The 17769-nt window shown below is 34.2% G+C and overlaps 1 long non-coding RNA gene across 1 annotated transcript; it reads left to right on the forward strand.

The window, feature by feature from the left end:
• Nucleotides 1-7014: 7014 nt before the first annotated feature.
• Nucleotides 7015-8562, forward strand: LOC131640053 (uncharacterized). Its single transcript, XR_009295132.1, has 3 exons — nucleotides 7015-7248; nucleotides 7330-7560; nucleotides 7875-8562. It is a non-coding gene; the product is annotated as an uncharacterized LOC131640053 (long non-coding RNA).
• Nucleotides 8563-17769: the final 9207 nt, after the last annotated feature.

Consider the following 17769-nt stretch of genomic DNA (forward strand, 5'->3'; position numbering starts at 1 on the left):
AGCTCTTTGTATTTGAGACTAATCTGAGATTTGAATTCCAGAAGTTCAGTTATACCGGAAACTAACTCATCTCTAGTAAGTTCAGAAAGTACCTCTTCAGAATCTGATTCTGATGTAGATTCTGATTCGTCATCTTCTGTCGCCATCAGCGCACAGTTAGCCTGCTCATCTTCAGAGTCTGAATCATCTTCTGACTCATCCCAGGTTGCCATAAGACCTTTCTTCTTATGAAACTTCTTCTTGGGATTTTCCTTCTGAAGTTTTGGACATTCATTCTTGAAGTGTCCAGGCTCATTGCATTCATAGCACATGACCTTCTTCTTGTCAAATCTTCTGTCATCAGAAGATTCTCCACGTTCAAATTTCTTTGAACTTCTGACACCTCTGAACTTCCTTTGCTTGGTCTTCCAGAGTTGATTTAGCCTTCTGGAGATCAAGGACAGTTCATCTTCTTCTTCAGATTCTGATTCTTCAGGATCTTCTTCTCTAGCCTGAAAAGCGTTAGTGCATTTCTTGATATTGGATTTTAATGCAATAGACTTACCTTTCTTTTGAGGCTCATTTGCGTCCAGCTCTATTTCATGGCTTCTCAAGGCACTGATAAGCTCTTCCAGAGAAACTTCATTCAGATTCTTTGCAATCTTGAATGTAGTCACCATAGGACCCCATCTTCTGGGTAAGCTTCTGATGATCTTCTTTACGTGATCAGCCTTGGTGTATCCCTTGTCAAGAACTCTCAATCCAGCAGTAAGAGTTTGAAATCTTGAAAACATCTTTTCAATGTCTTCATCATCCTCCATCTTGAAGGCTTCATACTTCTGGATTAAAGCGAGAGCTTTAGTCTCCTTGACTTGAGCGTTTCCTTCATGAGTCATTTTCAAGGACTCATATATGTCATAGGCCGTTTCCCTGTTAGATATCTTCTCATACTCAGCATGAGAGATAGCATTCAGCAAAACAGTTCTGCATTTATGATGATTCCTGAAAAGCTTCTTCTGATCATCATTCATTTCTTGCCTTGTCAGCTTTACGCCACTGGCATTTACTGGATGTTTGTAACCATCCATAAGAAGATCCCATAGATCACCATCTAGACCAAGAAAGTAACTTTCTAGTTTATCTTTCCAGTATTCAAAGTTTTCACCATCAAATACCGGCGGTCTAGTATAACCATTGTTACCGTTGTGTTGCTCAGCAGAGCCAGATGTAGATGCAGGTGTAGACTTTGCAGTTTCATCAGCCATCTTTTACTGAAGCGTTTTTCTCTTCCTGAATCTTTTCTAAACACGGTTAAGTGCTTGCACCTTAGAACCGGCGCTCTGATGCCAATTGAAGGATAGAAAAACACTTAGAAAGGGGGGGGGGTTTGAATAAGTGTAGCTTTAAAAACTAGACAGATAAAAATAAATTGCACAGTTATTTTTATCCTGGTTCGTTAACTAAACTACTCCAGTCCACCCCCGCAGAGATGATTTACCTCAACTGAGGATTTAATCCACTAATCGCACGGATTACAATGGTTCTCCACTTAGTCAGCAACTAAGTCTTCCAGAGTCTTCTGATCACACACTGATCACTCCAGGAACAACTGCTTAGATACCCTCTAAGACTTTTCTAGAGTCTTCTGATCCACACGATCACTCTAGTTACAACCTGCTTAGATAACCTCTAAGACTTCCTAGAGTATACTGATCCACACGATCACTCTAGTTCCTTACAACTTAATGTAATCAATTCTAAGAGTATTACAATTGCTTCTTAAAAGCTATAATCACAAACTGTGATATTTCTCTTAACGTTTAAGCTTAATCTCACTAATATATTACAACAGCAATGTAGTGAGCTTTGATGAAGATGAAGATTCTGAGCTTTGAGTAGAACAGAGTTTCAGCAAGTTAATTTGAGTTGTTTTGTTCAGGATCGTTAACCTTGCTTCTCATCAGAACTTCATATTTATAGGCGTTGGAGAAGATGACCGTTGAGTGCATTTAATGCTTTGCGTGTTCCGTACAGCATCGCATTTAATGTTATACGCTTTTGTCAACTACCTCGAGCCTTGTTCACGCTGTGTCTACTGACGTTGCCTATTATAGCTTTTAACGTTCCTTTTGTCAGTCAGCGTAGCTTGCCACTTGTACTTCCTTCTGATCTGATGTTTGTGAATACAACGTTTGAATATCATCAGAGTCAAACAGCTTGGTGCATAGCATCTTCTGATCTTCTGACCTTGAAGTGCTTCTGAGCGTGATACCATCAGAACTTCAGTGCTTCTGATCTCATGTTCTTATGATGCTTCCATGGACCCATGTTCTGATTCTGCTTCGACCATCTTCTGATGTCTTGCCAGACCATGTTCTGATGTTGCATGCTGAACCCTTGAGACAAAGCTTCTGAGCGCTGAATTATGCATACTCTTTATATATTTCCTGAAAAGGAAATTGCATTGGATTAGAGTACCATATTATCTTAAGCAAAATTCATATTATTGTTATCATCAAAACTAAGATAATTGATCAGAACAAATCTTGTTCTAACAACTTCATGTTACCGTTAATATTCAATATTTTGATCAGTAACTTCTTCCGTTGATATTCAATATTTTGATGATCAGTAACTTCATGTTCCCATTAATGTTCAATATTTTGATCAGTAACTTAATATTTCCGTTAATATTTAATATTTTGATCATAAACTTTATATTCCCGTTAATATTAAATAATGCCAAACAGACAGAATAACCACCGAGTAACAACACAATAATAGGGTCCAGAGGTACTAAGTCCAAAAGTCCAAGTCTCCAAAATGCTCGGGATAGTAACTAATAGTCCATAGGGCCTTATGTGTTTTTTAGATTTTTGTTGTTTATTAATGTTTTAGCTCAAAAGTAAAGTATGGTCCAAGTGGACAAAAAGAAAATAGCGGAAACATAAACAAAACGTCCAAATGGACAAAGAGAAAATGGCAGAATATAAACGTCTAAATGGACAAAGAGAAAATGGCGGAAACATAAACATGATGAAATGATAAAATAAAGCAATAAAGCGAAAAATATAAAGAGTAATATAATAAAATGCGGAAATTAAAGTCAATTGTTAGATGTTAAAGATAACCATCTTGAAACTTGTCAAGTATGTTATTAAAGTTAGTAATGAAGATCGATGGTGAGTGAAGGATGTTCTCGGATTTAAATTCAATGGACATTTATCAGAAGCTTGATAAAATCATAGCGACTACACGATAAACCTCTATAAGTCTTAAATCAACCGCATACAATTCTCTTCCATGTTTGATCTTTTTTGCTTCGGGACACGAAATATTGCGCTATGTTAAGCAGATCGCCAAGTGATTTATGTAGAAATCACCCTACAACGAGGCCGGTTAAAACTTTATGTGCTAATGCATGCGAGAGAAGCGATATATAGATCACTCTCCGAAAGCAATACCGCACGAAAAGAAAATAGGTAGCGATCTCGTCTTTACCAAGAATTTATAAGAATTCTCAAGGTATTAAGACTTTCATCGATCAAAAGAAAAAAAAGGAGAAGAAGAATAAACATGCATAAAGTAAATTAACTCACACTATCATTAATATCATTCATCTAATATTATGGATTTGGTCATTTCAAACCTATCAGCATTATGAAGCATAAAACCTTGTTTAGGCAAAAGAACAACACCTCATGATCCCATACATCAATGTACACGAATTTTCCATCAATTCACCATCAAATAGGACCAATGTAGCATCAAAGATGTATTGAACATAAGCAACAAAGATCTACATCTTAGAGTTTAGAATTTTACCACTTCTTGAACAAAATGTTGGAGTAGCTTCAAGAACAAGCACCAAATGAGTAGATCCTTCAAAATTGGAGATGAACAAGCAAAGAAAAGAGTGAAAGGAAGAAGGTTTAGTTCAAAACTAGCAAGATTCAAGGTGAATCTTACTAATTCTATGAAGATGAACTTTGGGTGAGGGTTTTGGAAAGGATGAGAAGTGAAAATGCAAGAATTTCTTTGGCTCTCAAAGCTTGTAAAATGAAGAGGTGAAGGCCTCTATTTATAGAATTGGAGAGAGAGGTGTGGGCAATTTGGTAATTAATTTGTGTTTAATTTGGTAAAATGGGGTTAAAGTGGGTTTAATGAAAGAAATGAATTTGTGGTGAGGTGGAATATTGGTAAATGGTAAAGAATAATCAAGGAAAAAGTGTTTGGTGCCAAAATGATGTCATGATTCCCTCTTTTTTTCAAATTTCGTCTAGGGAAATCGATTTCCCATATGGGTCAATCGATTTCCATAGTGAAATTTTCAAAAATTTGTTTTCTTGCACTGTTTTGACTTTTTCCCGATCTTTTACCTGTAAAATATAAACAAAAAAGACAAAATACATATTTTTGGATTTTGGTTAGTATAAAACAAATTAAAATCTAGAAGTGCTTGATGATTCCCCTAAGAGATAATCACAATATCAAGAATAGAGCTTCATAATGCTGCTCTTGATTGATGATTAAAATGCAATCAATGTATGATCTTAGGGTCAAAAATTGGGGTATGACAGTGTGAAATTTTAAATTTGTTTGTGCCTTGGTTATTAGATATAAGGAGACTCACCATTTCTCAATGTTTGTCAGCACGTGCAAGATTTATGATGAAGATAATAGAGTTAGATCTACTCACTATAAGAGTATGAGCTCTTAGAGAGATAAGTGAAGGTGCATAAAACACAAGTAATGGGAGGTTTGAGTTGGGTTGCACCAAATATAATCGTTTTGAAACACAAACACAAAGCTAACAAGTGAATAGAAATAATGAACACAAATATTTTTATCCTGGTTCACAGTTAACAAAGTTACTCCAGTCCACTCGCCAAGGTGATTTTGCCTTAACAACAAGGACTTAATCTACTATAACCAAACAAATTACAGTCAACCACAATAAGTCTGATCAACCTTGTTGACAAGTCTAACAAGTCATCTGATCCTTACTGTCAAGCCACAAACAACCGCACTAAGTTCGACCAACCTTGTTAACAACCACAACAAGTTCAGTTGATCCTTAATGTCAAACTGTAGACAACCACACTAAGTTAGATCAACCTTGTTGACAACCCCAACAAGTTCATTCGATCCTTATTGCCAAACCACAATGACCTCCAGCAAAAGTCTTCTTGAGAATTTTGAGCACACCTTATTTTTCAAGGAACCTATCAACAACCGTTGATTACAAAGATGTGTATTCAGATATGCATCTAATATGCATATTACACACTGTTTAAGTACAGAAACATAAAGTGTTGAAAGCAATATATGAAGAAAAGCTTCTTGCTAAAAATACAAAACTATAAAAAGAATATCTTAACAGAGTTTGTGCAACTCTTTGGTGTAATTTTGTATAACTGATTAGTTGATTTGAAATTCTTCCAAGTCTTCCTTATATAGCTAAAGAAATATATCGGTTGGAGGGTTGAATAGGAAACACAAATCATGTTAGAACAAGATTTGGTTCTACAATATGTCTATGAGTTTTGATGATAACAATGTGTATGAACAATTTTGTTATACTAACATTTGTTATTGTTGAGTACTTAATAAACATGTTTGATTCTGATGAGAAGGTGTGGCTAATACATTAGAAGCCATCAGGTTATATTTCTGCGCTATAAGGTTTTATTGAACAGTAGCAACAACTTCAGAAGCAGAAGCATCGGAAGTAATCACTCTCATAGAATTTCTGAAGACCAAGTGCTGAAAGACTCTGAAGACGTGGTTCTGAAGAATCTAAAGACTTGAAATTTTGAAGACTCAAGTTTCTGAAGACAAAAGAATTTGAAGACCAAGTGCAGAAGACTCTGAAGACGCGGTTCTGAAGACTCTAAAGACTTGAAGTTCTGAAGAATTCAAAGATCATTCTTTTTCTTCCAACTCATGTTGTGAGCCTCTGAAGTTCAAGAAGAAAAAGTTAACGTTATATTGTAGTACAGAGTATAAGGTACAGGCGAATGTTTCGCCCCATTCCAAGAAAAAGGATGAACGATGCGTACTATCTTGTCTCCCACTACATGCAAGCCGCCAACATTCTGCAAGATTCAGAATGTTCCCTCCAACGGTTATATTATTTCATTGGCTATAAAAGGGCTTGAAGACTCAAAAAAGAAGCTGAACCCCAACAATCACACTCACTCTATATAGACTGTTAATAGCTTCATTTTTCTTTTAGTCTTAGATTTGAAAAAGAAATTTTACATCCTGCTTGTGTAGAAGCATCTACTATCTACCCAATACTATAATGTTGCCCAAACTTCCTATTATACCCTTCCATCCAAAAAAATTTACACTACAAAAAGGCTATCTAAGTAATTAACAAAAGAAATATTCAACTATGCCAATTGTATTCTTCTCATTGGTCTATTCCAAAAAGTTATGTACTAACATTTGGATTATAGTGCAAATGTTGTTTCCCTCCCAAAATATTGATACTCCACTCCTTTGTAAAGGTCACTTCAGATTTTGAATTTTCTGATTACTCCATGCCAGTTGTTCTCTTTTCATTGGTCATTTCAATTTTCTTTTGTACTTTCTGAGTACTTTTCATTCACTTTCGGTTCCCTCCAATACAAAGCATAAACGTTTGCAAGCAACACACCTCATCTCAGTTTTTGTGCTTCAAGGCTCCATTGTTTTCACAAGAAGACATAGCGACTGCAAAGCTCAATTGCCAAAGACTGTTCTAACGTCTTCGTTTTTCAGGTTTGAATCTTCCACCATGCTCTTCGCCTGTTCTTTCTAACACCAAGTTTGGAAAATGCTTATTAGGGTTGTTGATTTGTGGGTTGTTATTGAGAAAAATGGCCAACAACACATTGAAATGGTTATTCAGGATGGAAAGGTATCATTTTTTCTAACTTTCAAACATTTTAATGGATATATGAACACTTTAATAGAAGGTGGTTGAACATTTTTTTTGGTTGTTTATGAACATTTGTTTGTTAATGCATTTCACAGGGTGATAAAATTCATGAGACCACTCGGAACCGAGACTTCAAAGATTGGATTGAAGTTGTCAAGGAGCATGAGACATTTTATCTTTATAATGGAGAGCCGGTTGAGAATGATGGGCCTTTCAAAGTCTGTTTTAACCCACTCAAGCTCATCTTCAATGGAGGGTATTTCAAAAAATGAAGAAGATGCACGATTCATCCATTTACAATGTTTTAATTTTTATATCAATCCCATCCTTTCCGTTAATGGGTACTTCTCATTCCGCTTTTATTCTGCTTACCAATTCATTGAGTTTATATTGGCTGATATTCAAGTTTGAGAATTTTGCAGGGTTGTATTTTTACCGAGTCAGTTCAATTTCCTCTGGTAAGAACAGTGAGGAAAAACCAACGCAGTTTCCATTTGGTTGAAAACCTTTGGGGGTCATCTAAAGAACAAGTCTTTGTATGCCTTGGGATTATGTTCAGAGTTTTAGTTAACGCGGGTGATACTTTACTTTTTGGTTTAGATTCATGTGACTATACCAATAAACCTCGTGGGAAAGCTATCCTTCATCATAAGGTATGCATTGTAATTCTATTACAAATTTGTAAACTTTTTTGCAATGCTTTTATTTTCGATGATTTTTAGCATTTGTTGTTATGATACTGTTCTAGATTTCTTACTTGAAATAGTTTGCAAAAAATGCTGCCCTGGAAAGGTATAGGGAACTGAAACCTATTAGACCCAAAAGATATCCTCCCATAAGTACTTCATTAGTTCTCATAGATTTGACAAAGCAAATAGATGGATGAAAATAAACTTATAGTGAATTGTTTAGAAAGTTTACTGCATACTGCCACTGATCTGATTCCTGTTTATATTTTTTTGGTCAGGTCAATAATCTACCAGTAAATTTGCTTCGTGTTGCATACTCGAGCCAGATCCATGGTCAAAGCTCTTATTCCTCTTATGACTTGCCCAAGACTGCTGTGATGACTCTCAACCAAGTTTCAATTGTAAAAAGTTTGGACTTCCCTCTATTTATATTTCTGTTGATGGTTAGTTGGAACAAACTTCCATTATTGCCTTTTCCTAGATGCTTTAGAATTTTTAACTTGGTTGATACTGATATGGTGCTGATATAATGGTGATATTGGTGATATGGTACTGATATGTTGGGTGTCTTGAAAAAGTTGATCATCTCATATCAGGAATTGGTTTATGTTCTGCCTGAGGCACTGTCACAATTTGTTTTCATGATTTCTTCTGTAAATTTTTTATTACAAGGGAAGATTTTGGCTAATGAATGAGGTATGTACATTTAAAAAATATAGGATCAGAAGGAAGATGTTGGTTATGCTAATAAATATTAATTATACCCAAACCTAATGGGTAATGCAGAGTCATGTCATTTGACAAATGTTGTGTTGGCTATGGTGAAGGTTGCATTTGATACTCTTGATTTTGAGCTTCATAGTGGAACTCATCCTAGACTTGGAGTGGTGGATCATATATATTTTCATCCTTTGGTTGATATGTCGTTGGATCAAGCGGCTAGGACTGCGAGGTGTTTAGCTACTGACATGGGTTCTAAGCTACAAGGTTAGTAGTAGCACTTGCGACAAGTTTGATACATCGTTGTTTTGGCGAATATTAGAATAACTCGCATCAACTGCACAAGGCAAGTCGGCCACCAACCAGGAAACTTTCTGATCGGAAGGCATATGCTTGTCAAAAGCACTCAGCTATTAGTGCATCAGCAGATTTTCCTTGGTACTTATTTAAGTACCAATAAAAAGACATTGAAGTCAATTTTGGCATTTGAAATAGATACACATTATTATTCACTTTCGGTTTAATTGGTTTAGTTGGGCCAGAAGATGTACATGAAGAGATATTGGCTGCTGTTAAGGGTCTTATCGACTCTGGTATTAATCTTTCTAAATACTATCTAAATGTGATACTTTTTTTTTTGACAGAATCTAAATGTGACACCTAAATACTTATTATCTGATGGAGTAGTTCTGAATAATCTTATTGCTGCAGGTCGTGCTTTTTCTAGCCAATTTTGGAGGCAAGCTAGCAGGCTATTTCATTTATTCATTAATTTTATGTGATGTATTTTGTGTTTGCTAGGTGGATTTGGAATTTAAAATCAAATAAGTTTTAATATTTCTCATACAATAACCAAGCATGTGTTGCTCCATCTCTTATGTCACCATAGATTCATTATCAGTACATATCAATGAATCAGTCTACTAAGTATTATTATATTTATGTTGCAAATTGCATAATGTTCATGTGTAATTCAGTGTGATAGCAGGTTACAATCTGTGCATAATTCAGTCAAGTTAAAAGCATGTATTTGGCTGCAACAAAAACACATGCTTTGTTTCACTAGAAGACATGCTTTGTTATTTCTGTCTCTAAATGTGATCCATAATATTTAAATTATGACACTAATTTCTCAGCAAATAGTTCAACTTTTGTCAATAAGAATCAAACTCAATGTTACTTGGATACAATCAATTATATTCAGATTTACTACTCAACAATGTAATTATAGATTTTTTTTGGTACAAATGTAATAGTAGATTTTAAATTATAATTAATAAGTGCAATATATTACTATACTTTATATTATACTTTACTCCTCAACTTGATAACACTAGACTCTGATATGGCTTTTGCTGGTGGACGGATATTATAGGTCCATGTTTTAATTACATGTTTTAATTACAATTTGAAATTTTAAACTAAAATTAATAAAAATCACTTTTTAATTCTTTCAAATATTATGCTCGATTTTGAATTCCTCTAAACTTCACTCATGAGATCATTATTTTTATAATTTATTATGCTATCTACATAATTCATTTGTAAATTTGTTTAGTAATTAATCCAAATCATCATGTTAGAGTAAATACTTAAACATATGATCATGGTCAAAATCACTTAATGTTTTAGAAATAGAGATTGTTGCGATTATAGTAATGAGTACACATGATCTTCTCCTATATTACTTTTGAAAGTATCGTTTTGAATGTTAAATACATTCATATTATTATTTAATATTAAATACATTCATTTTAAATATTTGTAGTTAGTGATTTTATAATAACAATTATATATCTGTAACAAGCAAACTAATCTAAGATACTGCATTTTATTACTGAATCTCACTATTTTTACGGGTCACTATCATCATAATATTTTTCTTATGTGAATTTTATCACTGAAATTTACTATTTTTACGGGTCACTATCACCATAATATCTTTTTTATGTGAAATTTATTACTCAAACTCACTACTTTCACGGGTCCCTATCACCATAATACCCTTTTTCTATTACATTTCCAATATTTTTAAAAATATCTATTATATATAACTTCATTACATCTATATTATGATTTATGAGTCTTAATTTAATATTTCTGATTCGAGTTTGTAAACTTCTTTTTATGTATTTGTAATACATTATACATCTTAAGATTTGAATTACCCGTGCGGACGCACGGGTCTTCTACTAGTTAATACTATAAACAAACCATGATCAAAGGTTGTTTGATTGTTCCTTGAGAGACCAAGTGAAGGTCAGCTGTCTCAAGGAGTCTAGGAGTAGGGAGTCTTAGAGGTTTTTAGTCACAAGTTGTTGCTTCTGTAGGTTGTTAGTCACAGGGGTTGCCTGTCTAGGTCATTAGTCACAGGGGTTGTCTGTGCAAACATTAGTCATCAGTTGTTGCTCGTGCGATTGTAATCAGTTCGGTTATAGTGGATTAAGTACTCAATTGAGAGAGGCAAAATCACCTCGGAAGGGTGGACTGGACTAGCTTGAGGGTTTCTCAAGTGAACCAGTATAAAAATAACATGTTATTTCCTTTCTGCATCTTTAGTTATTATCAATAGCAAAGAACTTATTGTTTCAAGGAAAAGAATGTTTTTATAAAAAGATTTTTTGTTTTAAAAACCCTATTCAAACCCCCTCTATAAGGCCCCGAATTTAATTAATTATTTAATTAAATTAAATCAAGGATTTATTTGTTGGAATTAGTTGAAGTCGGGATTTATCGGTATTATTCTAAAGGCGTAATTGGATTAATATGTTGATTTGAGCAGTTAAGTTTATGGTCGGATTAATTAGTCGGATTAGTCGGAGAAATACAATTGCGAGTTGGTATTAACTAAGTTAAGGAACAATTGTAGTTGGGGAATATTATTGGGAATAATATTCATTATGTTATGTGATTATTAAATTATGTGTGTTATTTGACTTAATTGAGTAATTAGAGGAATATTATGAATTGGGCCAAAGTGGAAGAAATATAATACAATGAGATTGGATTGTGGGTTAAGCCCAATTAAGAAAAGAAGGATGGTAAGAGTTAGGGTTTTAGAGGTTCGGTCTTATAACTTATTTTGTGGAAAAGAAGAGAAAGAAGGGAAGAAAGAGGAAAGCTATGGCATGAAGAGGAAGGACTCCATTAAAGAAGGTGAAGCTTTTGCTAAGGTAAGGGTGGGGTTCTTACTCTCTAAGGGTTGGCATGATGATGTTTATGGTGGGTTAGATTGTATGTTATTCTCCATGGATGTGTGAGTTTGAAATTGTTAGGGTTTATGATTGAATCCATGAAATTGTGCCATTAATCATGTTGTTGATGCTTGTGTATGAACCCATGATTAGAAATATGTTTAGGAACCTTACTTGTGTGGTAATTTTCTTTCAATAGATGTATAAATGGTGTATGAGTTAGTGGGTGTTGTATGGGGATATTGGGGAAGGAAAATGGTTATTTTTGGGTTTTTACGCAGCGTAGGTTGACTTACACAAAAGCCTGGGTCGACCTGAGCAACCCAAAAAGGCAGAAAATATGGTTTTCTTCAGCATGCGTCGACCTATGAATTATGTGCGTCGACCTATAGAATTCCCATGGGTCGACTCATGGGTCGTCCTGAGCTAACCCGAGGAGGACAGAAACATTTATGCGTCGACCTGAAGATCCATTGCGTCGACCTGAAGGTTTCCATTTTTGGCAGATTTTGTAAAGACCGTAACTTTTGATCTGTAACTCCGTTTTATGCGTCGTTCGAAGCGTTAGAAAGCTAACGCAATAAACGATACCATGATGCAATAAAATGATTCATAGGATTTAGTCTCCTATTATGTTTATTAGGATTATATGATGAACTATGTTATGTTAACATATGAAGTATGCTCTTTTGTTATGAATTGAAGTAACCATGTTGTAGTATAACTCGATGTATGTTTTTCTTATGACTATACAATTTTATTGAGATGATGATATGTACCTTCCTTATGATGAGATAATGATGTATGTGATGATGTGCATAATTGATACAGATGTTGTATGCTATATGCGATTAATTGTGAGTATTTGATATGTATGAGTCGACGATGATGCCATGTGATGAATTAACAATATATATGAAGTTGAATATAACATGTTATGATGATTACTTGAATTAATGAATATTATGAATTGTTGATGTTTGTTGTAACATGATGAATTTTTTGTTTTTGTCGTTAACATGATGAATTTGTTGTTGTCGTTAACATGATGAATTTGTTGTCATTGTCGCTAGTATGTGGAAATTGTTGTTGTCGTCGTAGACCCTATGGTCAATGTTGATAAGTTTTATTATGATGTACTGTGAAGTGAATTAATGTTGAATGATGATATGACATAGCGACGTGATTGTGAAGTGAAGTATTGTTGTATGATGATGCAACATAGTGACGTGATTGTGAAGTGATGCATTCTTATGAATGATGATGATTTAGTTGTTGTTGAAGTTCGACATTATATTGATAATGTTCGATGATGATTTAGACTATGTTGTGAAGTATTGTTTATGTGTGTTGTGTTTGTGTGGATGTTACATTTATTGAGTCACATCCATTGCATAAAGAGACGGTGGCCTTAATGGCAAAAGCGACGGTGGCCTTAATGGCAAATAGCGACGGTGTGCCCAATGGAAAATTTTGAGACGATGGGATTTTTACTCCAAATGGTATCACATGCATTTGTATAAGTTTGAGTCGCATTTGAATTACATTTGAATTGTGTTTGTATTGTCGTGATGATGAGAGGTTTGTCGTGATGTGTTGGAATCTTACTTGTGAATTGCATAAATTATCATGGTTGATTGTTGACATTGTTGCCATTTCATAAGTTGATTATGTGATTTGAATTGTTGAGACGATGATATGTTTGTTGGGACGTTATGATAGTATAATTGTGAATTTGAATATGTTGTCTTAATTGATTAATGACATTGTTGCCGTTTTGAAAGTCGTATTATATTGATAAGTTGTTTTAAGATGAAAGCTGTTGTAAGATGTTATGTGATGCGAAGTGGTGAAATTATGTATGATATATATCTCTTATATTATTTATCATGCATTCCTTTATATTGTAAGATATCTCACCCCTTTGCTGATATTTCCCCTACCATGGGAAATGGACAGGTATTCAAGATTAGTCGTGGATGTTCGAGGTTATTGACGTGAAGTCTTTATGTTGCTTTATGGCAAGTCGAGTTGGTGTCCATTTCTCTGATACGTAGCACTCGGGGGATTAGTCGTTATCATTTAATTTTTGTATCCCATGATGACATTTGTTTTAAGTTGATTTGAGAGATGTTTATAAGTTGAAATTGGAAGTTGTTGGATAAAGCTTTGTTTTCCGAATGCTATGTATCATTATTAAATGCAATACGAGTATGTTTGTTTGGTTTAATGTGGCATCCCATCTTTTGATGAATAATTTTAAATGCACTCTGATTTTCGCTTATAATTGCGGGGTAGAATTAGGGTGTTACACCCTCCCCTTTCTAGTGTTTTTCACACCTTCAAATTAGACTATAATGTCCCCTATGGTCATGGTGAGAATGGTAGATAACAAGTACAAATAGGAATGTCCTTACGCCACCCTATAAGAGTGGAGTTCACAGTGTACTTTATACTTTTATACTCACCATCTCACGCAAGCCAGTCTTGATCTTTCTCTTCTATATCATAAGAGGCTTCTGATGTAAGTTGATTGAAGCATTTGTAGAAGGATCAGAACTTGAGTCTTCTTAACCTGATTCTTTTAGTCTTCAGAACCTATTCAGTAGAACCTTGTCATTAGTGTCTTTAGCACTTGGTTTTCAGAAGTAATGTCTTCAGATCTTCAAAACTTGTTCAACAAAACCTTGTCTTCAGCATCTTCAAAACTTCGGACAATAGGAGCAAAGGGTTAGAAGGGCTCTAAAGCTTCCTTGCAGAGTCATGATCAGAAGCTCTTGTACTAACGTTCCTTAGAACCGTTGCATAAGAAGCATTCCATAATCTTGACTTACTTTGTATCACATCAAAGGTATTATTCCAGAGTGTTGAGTTCAGAATTTGGTGACGTCACGCACCTTCTTACCATAGTCAGAACAAATTTAGCAAAATCTACATACTAGACAGAAACCATTAGAGCATACAATTGTTTTTTAAGAGAACATGTCAAGTTATCATCAAAACTCAAGGCCAGATGCATAACCAATCGTGTTCTTACATTTCCCCCTTTTTGATGATGACAAAACCATGTATTTTGATAGAACAATCCATACAGGGTAATCACCAATAAAATTCAAATTCAAAAAAGCTAACCAGTTCCTCCTGAATATGTTAATACCCAAAATCCATTTATGCTTGTTAAGGGTCTCCTCCGAAGCCCAAGACTCACAAAAGAAATTTTACAGTACAGAAATTATCATAGAAAAGGAATACTTCCCCATTTACGTATCTTCAGACATACTACACTTACAAAAAGTTCACAACTTCTGAAGTATCAGAGTCTGGTTTATCAGAATCTGGTTACAACAACTTTTAGATAGTTCACAACTTCTAAACAACTTTGTATAATAGGAGCAAACATTGCCAGAGCACACGTTGACATTCTTTCAGATAGTTCACAAATTCTGAAAAAATGCTTAGTAATAGATTACCCTTGTCATGCTTTTAGAAAGTTCATAACTTCTGAAGTGTTAGAGTCTAATCACCACACTTCATAAAGTTCATAACTTTTGAACAATAGGTGTTATCAAGACACGATTACCTTACTTTCAGACAGTTCACAACTTCTAAACAATGTGGGTATCAAAGCTTGATTTAACCATATTTTCAGGAAGTTCATAACTTATGAAACATACGTTGAATCAAAGCAAATATGTGTAGTATTAGAGCGTAGGTCACCACTACTTCACTTATAGTATCAGATCGGAATTAAATTCTTTGAAGAATTCAAAGTATCTGAGCAGAACTCATTTTAGAAAGTTCATAACTTCTAACGAATACAATTTTCCCAAATTCTATGCTCATTAGAGCTTAATTCGTGCATCTCGATCAAGTCTTCTGATGCCAAATCAAATCTTTAGATCTTCTTATGCCAAATGATCTTTGTAATACCCCACTTTTGCCCATCAATTATTTATATGATGCATTGAATCAGTCATCTGCGCATTTTTCTATTAATTCATCATTTCTCATTTATATTAAAAAATTTAAAAAATATATACCATCATTTACATTTTTGCATTTTATTTGAAAAACTAAAAAATATACATAGTATGTCATTTATCCATTTGCATCCTTTTAATTTTCTTTTTATTATTTGATTAAATGAATTTTTTTATTTAGTAATTAAAATGGAACATTTGAATTATAAGACAAACATTGATTTTATTAAATAATAGAATAAGAAATTAGAAGCATAGATAATTTTCATTTAAATAAACATTGAATATTTTATTATATCCTATTATTCTTTTTTTTACAAAATGATGCATAGAGTACAAATCACAAGTCAAAAAATGTCAAAGGAGAGAAAAGAAGGCATAAACAGCTTCCAATTTGTCTCGTTTCTACACGGTTTGACGAGTAATCATAGTGAGAAGAAGAAACTGTTCAAGTATGTTTCAAAGGAGGTTGATAGAATCAGACTCTCTAAAGCTTATGTGGGTTCCATGCGGGTTTCGGGTGCGGCTTATGGGATCAAGAGAAAATGTCTCATAGAGGAGAGTGAAGAGAGAGTAATGGCTGAATTTTTGAAGGAAGGTGACATGGGGTGGAAGGATTGGTTTGACGAAATCACTAAATGGAAGGAGAACGATGTTGATTCAAGCAGAGAAATATGTTTCAGCACTTATCAGGTGACTTAAACGATGTTCATAAGTGTTGAAAGTATTTGTGGGTAAATATTTTCTATATATCGTATTCACAGGGATTGGTTTAATATCATTGCCGTTCTATAGCAGATTATTTTGAGTGAGTAAAAATAGTTGAGTTTGTTTTATTATTTTAAATGTGCTATTAAAACTAAACAATTATTAAAACTAGAATGCTGAAATTAAATTGGTTAACGATGAAAGAGATATGTTGAGCTTTAGGGTTCATCAACCTATTCCTATGCAATTTATTAGTTAAATCATAAGTGAACCATCATTTGAATTATTATCTTCACTTATCTTCAATCTTGATCCCATGTCTGCAGATCAAGTTAGATGAACTTCTACCAGTATGAGATTCAATCTCTCAGAATCTCAATATCAATAAGAGTAATAGACCACGATAATTATGAAAACTCATTCACAATTCCATCTCTGCAAATTATGACTGATTCAATATAGTAACCTACGGCAAAAGTTTAAACATTTTCTTTCGATCAACGATTCAATAATAATTTAACATAAAAACAAAGTTTCTTATTGATAATAAATTCAAACAATTGTTCACAGGAATTAATCAATGGTATTGCATAATCATAAGTTAACTACTACCTTAAACTCAACAAAAGAGAATTAGCTCTCCATATACGTGAAGAACACACAAGGGTTGATTGAGGAATTCATCATGATCAATAAAATCTCTTCAATTGATGTAGAATCTTTCGTCAATGGTTGCTCTGTGCTTCAGGATCAGATTTCTCTCTTAATTTCGTCCACAAAAAATCATTCTCCTAATTGGCAGCTAGGGCTTCTATTTATAGGAGTTGGGCTGGATACGCCGTCTCCGCGGCGCGGCATGAAGTCTCGTAGTGCGACCCAAAATAGTGGGTTTGGCGCGGCGCGCTTGCATCCTTTACGGTGCGGCCTTGCTAGAGATTCTCCTTTTTGCTTTTCTTTTGATTCTTCCAGATTCCTTTCCTCTTCATGCTCTTATGAGGCTACTTTTCAGCTCCAAACCTGCATCAATAGTACCCAAAGTGATTCAATTTGCTTCACAACTTGAACTAAACATATGCAGTCCAATTCTCACTGAAAAACCTATGAAACTATCACAATTTGCTTAAGTTTAAAGCATAACTTAGTTATAATAACCCATGAAAATACCATAAATTCATCCCTAACAAACTCTCCCCAACTTAGAGTTTTGTTTGTCCCTACACAAAAGTACTCACCTTAGTGAAGTCAATGATCTTTCTCAACAATCATGCAACAAGTTTTCTTTTAAACATATTCGAATGGTTCTCATCAAAGGTCAATCCAAGAACAATTCATCACACCGTAAACTCGGGATACGCATATGAAACAAACTTCACAATTAAATTGCCACAGGAAGGTTCAAAACACTACACAATAACAATTAGACCAGCACTAACACTCTCATCAAATGATATGATGAATAGAAGAGGGGTTGAACACTCATCCAAACAATCAAATCAACAATTACTCATATCATACGTTTACCAAAAGTAGCATCGAATTTTGTGAAATCTGAAAATCGCAAGGTCTTTCTA

The sequence above is a fragment of the Vicia villosa genome, unplaced genomic scaffold (genome assembly GCF_029867415.1).
Source record: "Vicia villosa cultivar HV-30 ecotype Madison, WI unplaced genomic scaffold, Vvil1.0 ctg.002913F_1_1, whole genome shotgun sequence".
Classification (NCBI taxonomy): domain Eukaryota; kingdom Viridiplantae; phylum Streptophyta; class Magnoliopsida; order Fabales; family Fabaceae; genus Vicia; species Vicia villosa.